The following is a 12,923-nucleotide window of genomic DNA, read 5'->3' on the forward strand; positions in this document are numbered from 1 at the left end:
GCAAGTCCTCCCAAAAGGCAGACAAATATGATTTAGATACAGACCTAGTTTTCTGAGGGTAGCATGGGTGGTTTAGTCAGTTGAGAGTATGACTTTTGGCTCAGGTCATGATCCCAGGGTCATGGAATCGAGCCCCCGGTCATGTTCCATGCTGAGTGTGGAGCCTGCTTAAGATTCATTCATTCATTCTCTCTCTCTCTCCCCCTCTCCCTTCCATCTTACCCCTCTCTCACACTCTCTTTTAAAAACAAACAAAAAACTAGTTTTCTGAATGACCAAACACATACAGTGAAGATCAACAAGTTCTCTCCAATTATTATTCTTAAGCACCAGAAAACTGAGTCATAGAGAGGATAGTTTCCTAACTTGTGTTTTATTTGTTGTTTATTTGTTTACTTGTTGCCATGAAAAAGAGAACCAAAAATTGTTATGGAGTTCCAGGATGGTGACAGCATGCTCTTGTACATTTTAGAAGCAAGTTGTTTCATGGTCAATATGGCTACCTGACAAGTGGCTCATCTGACCCAAGTTCAAGTTCACTTAGAATTACAGGCTTGTTATGTCCCAAAATAAGAATATAATCATTGTTCACTTAATTCTTTTACTTTAGGCATCAATATTTTTTTAATGTTCTCAGGTTTGACATTTTAAAAAGTGATTTACAGATTAAATCTGGCCCTGCAGTTTACCATGAAAGCAGCTTTTTAAACTATACATCCCAATACAGCTCATGTTCTTTGCTGAATGCGAATAAGAAAGAGAATTCCAAACATCATTTCTTTTCTGCCCACTTACCAACACTTACCGGCTGAGCAAGAACCACAGTAACAGACACTGCTTGGGTTACAATGGCAACCACGTGTCATACCCTCCCCTGGGCTCCTCGGAAAGAGGCTGTTTCCCACCTATCACTGATGGCTTCCTCATGACAAATCACCACCACGCAGAAACAAAACTCATAGAATATAATCAGATGCAGAACAAGGGAAAGGAAAAGGTCTTGTGTAAAGGGAACAATATTTTAGTTTTAATATTATAATACTTGAGGAAATTATGACTCCAATTTTGAGAAGATTTGAGAGTGTATAAATACATACAAGCAAAAAGCCAAACTACTCATAATGATACTCTAATTTTATAAAATTCTTCTCTACCAAAGAATTCAAGCCAATTATATATCCCTGAAATACACTTACACCACTACTTTCCTCCAGGCTTTGAAATTTCATTTAAGAAATGTAATAAAAGCAAGTAAATCCCAAGTACTAGCACAAGTTTCACTACTCACCCCTTGAAACAGTTCCTTTGCAAAGTAATGAGATTAATAATCTACAAGTCTCTGCATATTAAGCTCACCCTACAAGTAAACAGTAAATAAACCTAAAACGTGCTTGAAGGAGGTGTCAAAACTCTCAATTTATAGATAAACAAACTGAAATTAAGAAGAGCTTAAGACTTTTACTAAATACAAAACAGAAAAATATGACACATAGCAACAAAAAGCACTTATATAAGTCATCTTCCAAAGACTAAATTCAAAGGCAATTGCTTGGAATTCCGAATGTATTTTTCCATTAGAAAATGGTCCAAAGGCAGCTAGCTGCAAAGCCTAAAGGGGACTTCTTAGTACCAAGTTTCAGAGGCTGATGGTTAGTGAGAAGTCTCCTTTCCCTACAGAAGAGAGGGAACTTGCAGAGACACAGAATTTTAGTTTCAATGGAGTGGAGAAATCCATCCCTTCAAGCCACATCTCTGTTGAGAGGAGAAACAAAGGTTCAGCAAGAGTAAATGACCACCCAAGGACCCACAGCTAGAAAGAGTTGCCAGAAGGGTGAAGAGGCACCGTCTCAACTCCTGCATCTTTTTCTGGGTGCATACAACTGAGGTTGACTAGATTGGTTTTCATAAGTTCACAAAGAGGACGCAGAAAGGAAAGGGAAAAACCTTTTGTCAACGTGGCGGGCAAGAGTTAGGACAGAGGGAAAAGAAGAAACAGCTTACGGGGAGTGCAGGGAGGTAAGTGAAGCTGCTCGAGATGTACAAAAAGGGCTCATAGGGCGCACCCAATATACCCTAAGAAGGATGAAAGGGGTTGAGCAAATCTCTCCTGACTCAAAATCTGTTTGCAGACATTTAATGTGACCTCTTCCAAGCAAAACTACTAACATCACCACTAAGCACCTCTGCTAATTAATCAACAGTCACTGGTTCATGTCCCCCAAAGCCCGTAACCAAAGAAAATGCCACAAGGATTTAGAAAACTGTCCAATACCCCACTGCAGTGCCACTCAATGACTGTGAGCCCATGCCGGGTCTGTCCCCCATATTCTGCTTACTCACTGAAAGAAGTTTCAATACTATCACTGTTTCTTTTCCTCTCAATACTAAAAAGGGGGGGGGGGGGAATGGCCAATGTACGAGCAGGTACTAATGATACATTTGAACTTTGAGCAAATGTCCATTATTGATTTGAAAGGCCTAACCCCCATTTTTCACTCGGGCCTAAAATTATTCTAATTATTTGAGTTTGGCATCTAAGTCGCTTGACCAATTTTCAGGGAGTTTCGTTCATTTTCAGGATTTTAGCCACAACTGAGACTCTCAACCTTATAAACTGCTACGCTGTATTTTAAGTATGGGGAAGCTACCAGAAAAGCAACTATCTGTTTTTAAAAATCATATCCCTCAACCGATAATGAGGAAACATCATTTCAAATAGTCATGCTGTATCAAGCCCATGCCACCCATAACGTGCTAAATGTTGTTGGATAAACATATTAAGGTATATCGTAAAAAGAATTTACACACAAACCTTCATGTGAAAACTTATTTATTCCCACATGAGGCAGAATCTAAAATGGTCAAGAAGGAAAACCAAAATCAAAGAGCCATTTACAATGTGAATTCAAAATAATCGGAATGATGTCTCACTTAAAGGAGAACAAAACAAAGAGCTTTCAAACACATGCCATAACAGACATTCAAAGTTCAAATGCATCAAGAGAATCTTCTAATAATTTTCTTTTCTCCAGTTACCAAGAAAACTTATAATAATCCTTTTCAAAAGTTTATTTGATATTCTGGTGGGTTTTAAATGTCTATGTTTCAACACAGTTGGAATGTGGTTACCCATTTATAGGCAGATTTGTATGTGACTGGACACTCCAAACCTGCTTTTTCCATATGGATAGAATAGATAAGACTAGACATAGATAGAAATAAATATGTAAAATATTCAGAGAGAAAATTTTTTTAATTATTCCATTTATGCAGTGGCCAGATTTCTGGCAAATGTAACCAGTTAAAACAAAGTATTGATTTCAAGTAAGATTTATTTTTTAAATTTTTTTTGTAACGTTTATTTATTTTTGGGACAGAGAGAGACACAGCATGAACGGGGGAGGGGCAGAGAGAGAGGGAGACACAGAATCGGAAACAGGCTCCAGGCTCTGAGCCATCAGCCCAGAGCCCAACGCGGGGCTCGAACTCACGGACCGCGAGATCGTGACCTGAGCTGAAGTCAGACGCTCAACCGACTGCACCACCCAGGCGCCCCAAGATTTATTTTTTAATTCTTAGCAACAGGGGTGTCAGGGTCTCTAAACCTGATTATACATGAGTTTTATGTGCCTTCAGATCCTTATTCATAAAATCGCATGTAAAATAAGATAAAAAATCAGAACCCAAGTTTTACATCCAGATAAACACACCTTTTCAAGTATAACTTGTCAACAGGAGATAGCCCTCCCTCAACAACCAGAAAAATTTTTGATCTTCAGACTTTGGAAGAAGTGTTTACACACTTTTTTCACCCAAAGACAAAAAAGAAACAGATACATGGAAAGTTCAATTTGACTTAGGGAATGAGCAGGAATAATTAAGCACAAGGTACATAGCTGAAGTGTTGAAGTATTTGTTAGTTGTATGCAATAAATGAATGAGTATCAGACTTCTGAAGAATCCTGTAATCCTTTGCAGACAACACGGATAAACTATGCAATTCATTAGAACCAAAAGAATAACATTTGGCTTACAAACCTTGGAGTAAATAGTCAAGGTAACTAGAAGAATGGAACTTTGACCACAAATGGAGAAATAAGGGATGAGAAGAAAAGAACTGTCATCATTTAAAAACGAAAATTTTTTTTAATGTTTATTTATTTTTGAGAGACAGAGACAGAGTATGAGCAGGCGAGGTGCAGAGACAGAGAGGGAGACACAGAATCCAAAGCAGGCTCCAGGCTCTGAGCTGTCAGCACAGAGCCCAACGTGGGACTCAAACCCATGAACCACGAGATCATGATGTGGGCCGAAGTCAGACACTTAACCAACTGAGCCACCCAGGTGCCCCAAGTACTATCAGCATTCAGATGACTGACAAGGGTGAGATTAGGTGACAATAATGAGACTTGGAAAAAGAGGCCTTGTTTTAGTGAAATATGGAATACATTGTGTGGAAATTTCGAAAACTAAGAATGATCAGACAATAAGCCTCAATAGGCTTTGGGGGAAGGTTTTACTCTAATATTATCCAATTATAGTCTCACAATACATGGCATAAAGGCAGAATGAAGTAAAAAGTAGAGTGTTTAAAAATAGCTCAGTTGTTGGAGCACTTGGGTGGCTCAATCGGTTAAGTGTCTGACTCTTGATCTCCACTCGGGTCACGATTTCACAGTTCGTGACATCAACCCCCACATCGGCCACTGCACTGACAGCCCAGAGCCTGCTTGGGATTCTCCTCCCTCTCTCTCTGCCCCTCCTCTGCTCGCACGTGAAAATAAATAAACTTTTGAAATAAATAAACTCTCTCTTGAAAATAAATAAACTTTAAAAACAGCTCAATTGTTTTCAATTTATAAATCTGTCACTGTCTCACAGTTATTTAAGTGCAATTTATTATTCCTGGTTTGAAATATAGGTAATGATTAACTTCTCATCTCACCCACCAATACTCCAAATTGAGACAACAAACAACTGAGAGGTCATCATGTAAAAGGGACATACTGACTTTGGTCAGAGTAAGGAATTGAATTTTGTTTTTTTTTTTCGTTTTTCTCACCTCTTTAAAAAAGAAAAAGAAAAAAAAAAAAGAAAAGGCCAAGCAAGTGTCGAATATCCAAAATTCCTATGACACCAGACTTCAAACTGTGGAGTGGATATTTTTAAATGAGGATCTTTAAAGGACTCCCAACTTGGGTTAGATAGAAGCAAGTAATATTTCAACACAAATGCATTCCTTTGAGATGTGTTATCTCTGGGATATGCATTGCAAAGCATATGAAATACCAAATGTCCAGCTCGCTCACTTTAACACACACATACACACACACAGCATGCAGTCATGCCCAGCCATCTGAGTGCCACATGCCTTGACAGAGATCTAAGGCTGCAACAAATTAAACTAGATCCTATTTCTTTAAGGCCCAGAACTGAAAAGAACTGCTGAATACTAGTGGTGAACCTGTACCCCTTTGATCTTCATTGTAACAAAAAAGCAAGATGACATATGCTCAAATGAAAAATCATTTATAATGGATGAAAGAAGGACTATTCTTTCTTTGAATTTATCTGTTCGGAAGGGAACAGGGTGGGGGAGTTTTGGAGGGGAAAAATAAATTCTCAAAACACAAAACAACCCTTATGAGATAATAATACCAATAATGGAGTGGAGCGAGGAGCCAAGCAGAAAGAAAGGATGTAAGGAAAATCACTTCAGCCTCCACTAGAAAGGGGAGAGATTCTAATCTAACAAATGGGTGGGAGACAATTTCTCATTTAAGTGAGATTAATTTTAAAAGAAGCCGATCATGCTGCAAAGGTGCAAGCAGAAACCACGGCACATCATGGATCAACCCTGCACCACTGTGACTCTGGAATTCATTTCAAAATGACTGCATTTTATTACGGCTTTCCAGCTACAATTCACTACTTTGTAAGATATAAATATTGGGAGTAATAAATTTGTCTAGTTGCTGCCTTTAAACATTAAAATTGAACTTAATTAAATGCATTATTCACAGGGGACACAGTTCCCCTAGCTAGCCCCTCAGTTTAGTAAAGTGAAGTTTTTTACTGAGTTTGTGTTATTTATAGAAATCTCTAAAAACATCTGTGGCTGACATTTTTCACCTATGGCACAGCCTATCAGCACCCAGCCATACTAATGCCGTACTAACAAACTGTTTTATCATCAATACTTTTTTCATATTTTGAGAGAGAGAAAGAGAGAATGAGTGGGGAAGGGAAGAAGGAGAGATAGGGAGAGGGAGAGGGAGAGGGAGAGGGAGAGGGAGAGGGAGAGGGAGAGGGAGAGGGAGAGGGGAGAAAGAGAGAATGAGTGGGGAAGGGAAGAAGGAGAGATAGGGAGAGGGAGAGGCAGAAGGAGAGGGGGAGGGAGGGAGGGGGGGGAGAGAGAGAGAGAGAGAGAGAGAGAGAGAGAGAGAGAGAGAGTCAGTCTTAAGCAGGCTCCATGCTCAGCACAGAGCCCGACATGGGGCTCGATCCCACAACCCTGGGATCATGACCTGAGCTGAAATCAAGAGTCAGACGTTCAACCAAATGAGGCACCCAGGCGCCCTCTCATTCTAAATTTTTTTATTAATGTTTTATTTTTAAGACAGAGAGAGACACAGAGCATGAATGGGGATGGGGTAGAGTGAGAGGGAGACACAGAATCCGAAGCAGGCTCCAGGCTCTGAGCTGTCAGCACAGAGTCCAACGCGGGGCTCGAACTCACGAACTGTGAGATCATGACCTGGGCTGAAGTTGGATGCTCAACCGACTGAGCCACCCGGGCACCCCTAAATGTTTTTTAGCCAAAAGGATACTTTATTTTTAACCAAGAGAATAACTCAACCAAGTCAATGATTTTGTCAGTTGAATCACAACTTACATTTTTAGGAATCGGTGTATACAGAAGTGGAATAGAAGTTCTAGACTAGAAGAACTTTTGGAATTAGTTGATATGATATGTGTGTAGGCTCAGACCTGTGCAATGCTCTGCAAACATCCATGACATTCCTAAGTGTCCCAGATGACACAAGGTGCTGGAGAAACAGATGTTCACCTCATTGCCCCTGTCCTCTAAAAGCTCACATCTGCTGGGAAAGTGGAGTAGGAACACAGAAGAAGGATAATAAATTTCACAGTGGATGGAGAAACATTAACAAAAAATGGTTCCAAAAGATGGGGCTCAAGAAAGTGTCAATATGGAAAAGACGTACGTGCGTATTTGCAAGCAAAGGCATTAAAGCATGGAGGGGTGGTAGCATGAAAGTACACAGCAGGGTCAGCAACCTACCAATGGTTCAGGGCAGTGGTGTCTATGCCACACTCAGAAATATGGCCAACATGACGTGGCAAAACCGTGCAGGGGCAGACTATGAAGATACGCCTTGCTACCATGCTGAGCCTCCAGCTTTACCTGGAGACCAAGATGAGCTGCTGCAGGACTTCTTGCATGGGAGTAACACATCAGAGTTTCATGTGAGACAAACCAAACCACTCCAGAGGCCACATGGAACACGGAGGCAGACTACCTGGGATATGCTTTCAGAGATACAGGCTAAATGTCATGAAGGCCCAGACAAGGTCTGTGGCGGCAGGTTTGGATTCCAGAGGTTTAAGGAAGCGGAATCAGTGGACTGTGGAAGAGGAGACGGGAATGGCAAGGAGGACAACCAGATTTCGGATATAGATGGCGGTCTCACTCACTGAGAAAGAGAACAGCAGTTTCTGCTGAAGTTAGCAGGTGAGAAGAGAACACTGGTTAAATGTTACATGTTGAAAAATACAGCCTGAGAATATACATTCTGAAGTTATTGGTCTATGGCTGATGGCTGGAGCCATGGGTGTGATGAGACTGTAAAGAGAGAGTACAGAGGTTGAACAGGAAGTACTCACAGGAAGCTGTGACGAGCAAATGAGATGATGTGTGTGAATGCATTGCAAGCTGTGCCTTTGAGACACGGGTACAAAATATCAGTATAATAAATAACATCAGGTAATAAAATGTCAGTGCCCGTACTCTTTTATCAATCATCTCTACTGATTCGTCTTTTTATGAACAGTTCTATGTATTATGGGATACGGACTTAATGATTAGAATCTGAAGTATGACAGAAATTTAGGGAGTACAGTTTATTAAAACATACATTCCCACAGATTACACAGAAGCCCACGACCCCCAGATTAGAACCTCAGACAGTAAAGAGCCCACTACAACAATGAAACAGATGTTAGCCTGTTTCCCCAAAATGTAGTATGAACAGTAGTTTCATGGAAAATAATAAATTTTCTCCAAACTGCTGATGCTTCTGGCCCCTTCCCCAGCTGCCTTTATTAGCCACAATGAAGTGAAATGGGAAATCTCCTTTACTCTTAAGATACACACCAAGTCCCTGGAAACTCTCTATTCATTTCTAACCTCTCACCAGCCATCAACGAACTCTGCTTCTAATCAGATAGGTGCCTGGTAATTTGATCAAATATGTAACCAACTTCAGCCCCTTCCAAGATTACAACACTGAACCTTGCTGAAGCATTTATAATAGGGTCTAACAGCTACCGCCAAGCTGCGTGGAAGCAACTGGTTTAAAACAGCTTGAATTTCTAAAACAAGTGGTATTTTTCAAAGGCTGAAAGACACTGTTAAAATAGCTCTATCACTTATGTATCTATTAAATTGTTTGAAATTGGCAATCTTTAATGTAAGGCTCTTCTTGGAATTGGATGTCCATTTCCAATGTCAGAACAGATTTCAGAAGCACTGGAAGAACTCACCCTTCAGTAAGACTCAAAAGTATGTTTTGGCAAGAAAAACCCAGTCCATCTGATAGAAAACCAATCTGTCAGATACATTTTAGACTTCATTTTAACTTTTTTAAAAGGTTTCATCCTTCACAAGAAGTATCTTAATGTACCCCTAAAGTCAACGATATCCATATCCTGAAGGATCTTCTAACATATTTAAGTATTCATATAGCAAATCTATTGATTGATACAGTTGAGAAAAGGACCCATGAAGCCATTTCAGCCTTTTTATCTCTAAGAAGCACAGAACTTGCAGAAGAGTCCCACAGAAAGACTAGACTAGGATCTTTAGCTGGAGGCCTGACGAGGAAGGTATCCTAAGGGAGGAGGGCAGGCCCAGGCAAGAAGGAAGAACTAGAACATGGAAGAGAAATAAATCAAGGATAAGGAAGAAAAACAGAAAGAAGTTTGGGAGACATGAGCGAAAGCTGAAGTTGGGACAGAGGTACCAGGAAGGGGGCAGGCGAGTCAGGTAAGAGGCATCAACATCTGCTTAGCAATGAAGATGCACCTGCTCAGGACACTGGACTGGGAATTCCATCGCCTCTCACCTGACCATGTTCACCTTAGCTGCTTCAGAGCCCTACTCTAAAGAATAAATCGACTCGGCATTCACACAGAAGAATGTAGAATCTCAGTAAATCCTGTAACTGAGAAAACGGAGGCCATCAGGCTGCAAACTTCTCTCCCTTCAGCTTACATTTCCTCACACGATCCTTCCTTTCCTCCTTCTCTCACTCTGGAGAGGAAGACCCTCAACTCTAAACTTGGATGTGCTCCCAAATTTCTGAGATTTTGCTCTATCAATTTATCACCACTTTTCTTGCATTTTTGATCCTTCTCTTGCCATTGGGGCTCCTTCCCTTAACTCCCAAATACATCAACCTCTTTAAAGAAAATCTCCCAATGCAAAGTGGTGCAGCCACATTAGAAAACAATATGGAGACTCCTCAAAAAACAAGACAGTGTGAGTCATCTTTGTAATGCCAAGAGCACTAATGTAACGCTCAGCACATAGAAAGCACTATATTAATGTGGGAAAACACTAGACAAGGAATGTCAAGGGCTGGTTCAAGCCACGACTCAGTCACTTCTGTGGTAGTAGCGATTTCCACCAAGTCACCTAATGTTTTGATTATCAGTCCCCTCCTCAATAAAATGTAAAATAAGAATTCTTTAATTTGAGGGTATCCAAAGGACCGACAGAGATAATATATATGAAAGTTCTTTGGAAAACCAGTATTATGCAAACAAACATAAGACAGCATTACTAGAATGTTTTAAAACACAATGTATATTGATAAAGATTAAATTTTTTCTCCAAAAGAAATGCTGCTATAAATGATTAAGTACTGGCAACAGAAACTGGATGAGACAAAAACATCAAAGAGGTCTGCTCACTGGTAATATTTTATCTCTTTAAGATTATGCATTGCTTTATCATGCTGAAATATAACACGTTAATCACAAAATATTAAACTAGATTTTAAAATACAGTATTTTGTAGGGGCACCTGGGTGGCTCAGCCGGTTAAGTATCTGACTTCAGCTCGGGTCATGATCTCACAGCTTGCGGGTTCGAGCCCTGCGTCGGGCTCTGTGCTGACAGCTCAGAGCCTGGAACCTGCTTTGGATTCTGTGTCTCCCTCTCTCTCTGCCCCTAACCCACTCTCATTCTGTCTGTCTCTCTCAAAAATAAGTAAAACATTTAAGAAACAAAATTTTTTAAATGCAGTATTTTGTAGCCTTCTGTAACTTCAGGCATTAATTTGGGTAAACAGTCATTATATTACACTCCTATACCTAAATGCTCAGTTATACTTTCAACGTAAATGTCAATTACATGAAATAGCTTTTGAAAAAGCAGCTTTCATTTTTTCTTATGATTCACAGTTAACAATCTACATTCTCACTGACCAATGTAAACGAGCTTGTACATTTCAAGTTTTATAAGAAGAGTATCTTCAATGCCACCCCAACCCCCAACACACACACACACACATTTAACACCATGTCTGCCTTACTTCTGAAAAGAAGAAACCCACTGTGCAGCAGGCAGTGTGAAATATAATGCAGCTTTACACTGCATTATGAAAGCAAGAAAACAGCCAGCTGTGAGTTAGAAATAGAACAAAATTTCGAGTTGCAAACCCAAGGGACCTTTAGGTAACATTGAAAGTGTTCCTTAATGATGAATAGCTGATTTCATTTCAGACCCACTATGAACACTGTAGGATATATTTAACATTTTAATTTTTGGTTTCAAAAGCAATAAACCTGTTGGTCAGACAGAAGCTTGGCGGTCACAGCGGCCGATCTATCAATCAATCCCACATGGCTGGGCTCCACCAGCAGCCCCTGACACCAATTAGGAAACTGAAATAGCGAACTGCTGCCACCAGGTTACAGTTTTGCCAATTAGAGCACATCCTGGGTGAGAGCGACCAATGAACGCTGGAACCCAGGGTCAAGAAAGAGAGGTGAAAAGCACCTTGTGTAATGTGACATGAAAAAGAAAGATTGCAGGAGGGACACAGGAAAGAAGCAAGACAGTCTGAAATCAAACAGTACATTTTATTGTTCACTTGTCAAAGACATGCAGGCACTAAGACAAAGCAAAAGCAAGGCACTTCCCTTGGTCTCTACCCTGGAAGGAACTGCTTATTGGCCAGCACAACTCGGGAGCCCATCACTCTCGTACATGAGCACAGAACCTGCCATCTCCAACTGTTCCCTTTTAGTCAGGATTCACAAGTTAAGGCGGCTCATGCAGGGTCTGAACGTCAAAGGCAGACCACTGATAGACCCATATCAAAGTGCTGGAAGGACACTATTTCAGATCAGGCTCATTACTGGCACGCAAAACTTACCCGCTAAAATTTCTCTTTTTTACATCCTACAAAATTTTAAGGACCTCCTTTCAATTTTTCCACCTGAGTTTCTCTTCCAAGCCACAGCTTATCACCCTGGCTTATGAAAACGTCATAAAATCTAAGGACCTCAAAATCTTCCCCCTGGAGTCCCTTCATCTAGCCACTGTGTCCTGCCTCAGAATACCTTCTCTTAATTCCATTTAATCTTCTGGCTTTGAGGGACTCCCAGCTGATCCTTTCTGCTCTGTGTCATCTGAAAAAGCAAAAGGCAAAAGCAAGGTTTTCTGACATGAAAACCTTCCAGAATGTGGAAGTTTGGGACTTACAGCTGTCCTTTTCAGAATCAGATATAACCCTGGGCCTTGATGAGTTTCACAAGCGTGAAACAGACAGACAACAACGGTAGGCAAGAACATCCTAAACGTTCAAAAGAACTGTGATTTTTCAAATGCAAAAGTGCTATTATTCATCTATCAACTGAGTCACAAGTGTTATATTTTCCACAGGATCTGATGTCAGTCTCATTGTGCTGACTCAAATTCAACTCTGGTAGCTTTCCGTTCTGCTGCCATCAATTCTGCCACGTTTTTACAAGAATGAGCCCAAGCAATTCTACAGGTGTGCACTCAGCATGCTACACACATCTGTATCTACACAACAAGGGTGTACTTCAATGATGGACACTGAAAGCATCAGTCAGAATTTATCATAGGTAGCTTCTAAATTGTTCTAGGGCCCTACATAAAAGATATTTTTCCTCTAGAGAGGAGGTTGTCAACCTTGGTTGCCCATTGGAATCACCTGGAAGCTTTGAAAAACTGCCACATCCTAGGTCCCATCCTGCAGAAACATGGATTTCATTGGTTTGGAGTGATATCTGAGAATCAAGATTCCTTTTTTTTTTTTTTTTTTTTTTTTTAATGTAAAGCCCAGTCTAACTTGGTCCACATCTGGATTTCCTTCCCTCAAAAGATACCAGAGGTCAAAACACCACACAGCTGAGCCAAAGATCACAAGTATTTCAAAGGTTTATGGCACACAGGCATACATATGGCAAGAGAGTCTATGGGCAAGGGGGCCACAGGCAAAAGGGCCCTCCTGTGGGTGCAAGGAGACAAAAGAGGGCAGGTGCTGGGCATATATACATGGAACTACAGCATACCAGTGGGATTTCTGAATGATGCTGGCTGAGGACTAACTTCAGGTAGTCCATTCCAGTTGTGGGGAGGGAGATATC

General features: G+C 40.6%; 1 protein-coding gene across 5 annotated transcripts in view; it reads right to left on the reverse strand.

Annotated features, from left to right (window-relative positions):
• CHCHD3 (coiled-coil-helix-coiled-coil-helix domain containing 3) overlaps positions 1 to 12,923 on the reverse strand; it is a 281,233-nt gene that overhangs the window by 123,209 nt on the left and 145,101 nt on the right. The window lies entirely within an intron of this gene.

Source organism: Felis catus, chromosome A2 (assembly GCF_018350175.1).
Source record: "Felis catus isolate Fca126 chromosome A2, F.catus_Fca126_mat1.0, whole genome shotgun sequence".
NCBI classification, from domain to species: Eukaryota; Metazoa; Chordata; class Mammalia; order Carnivora; family Felidae; genus Felis; species Felis catus.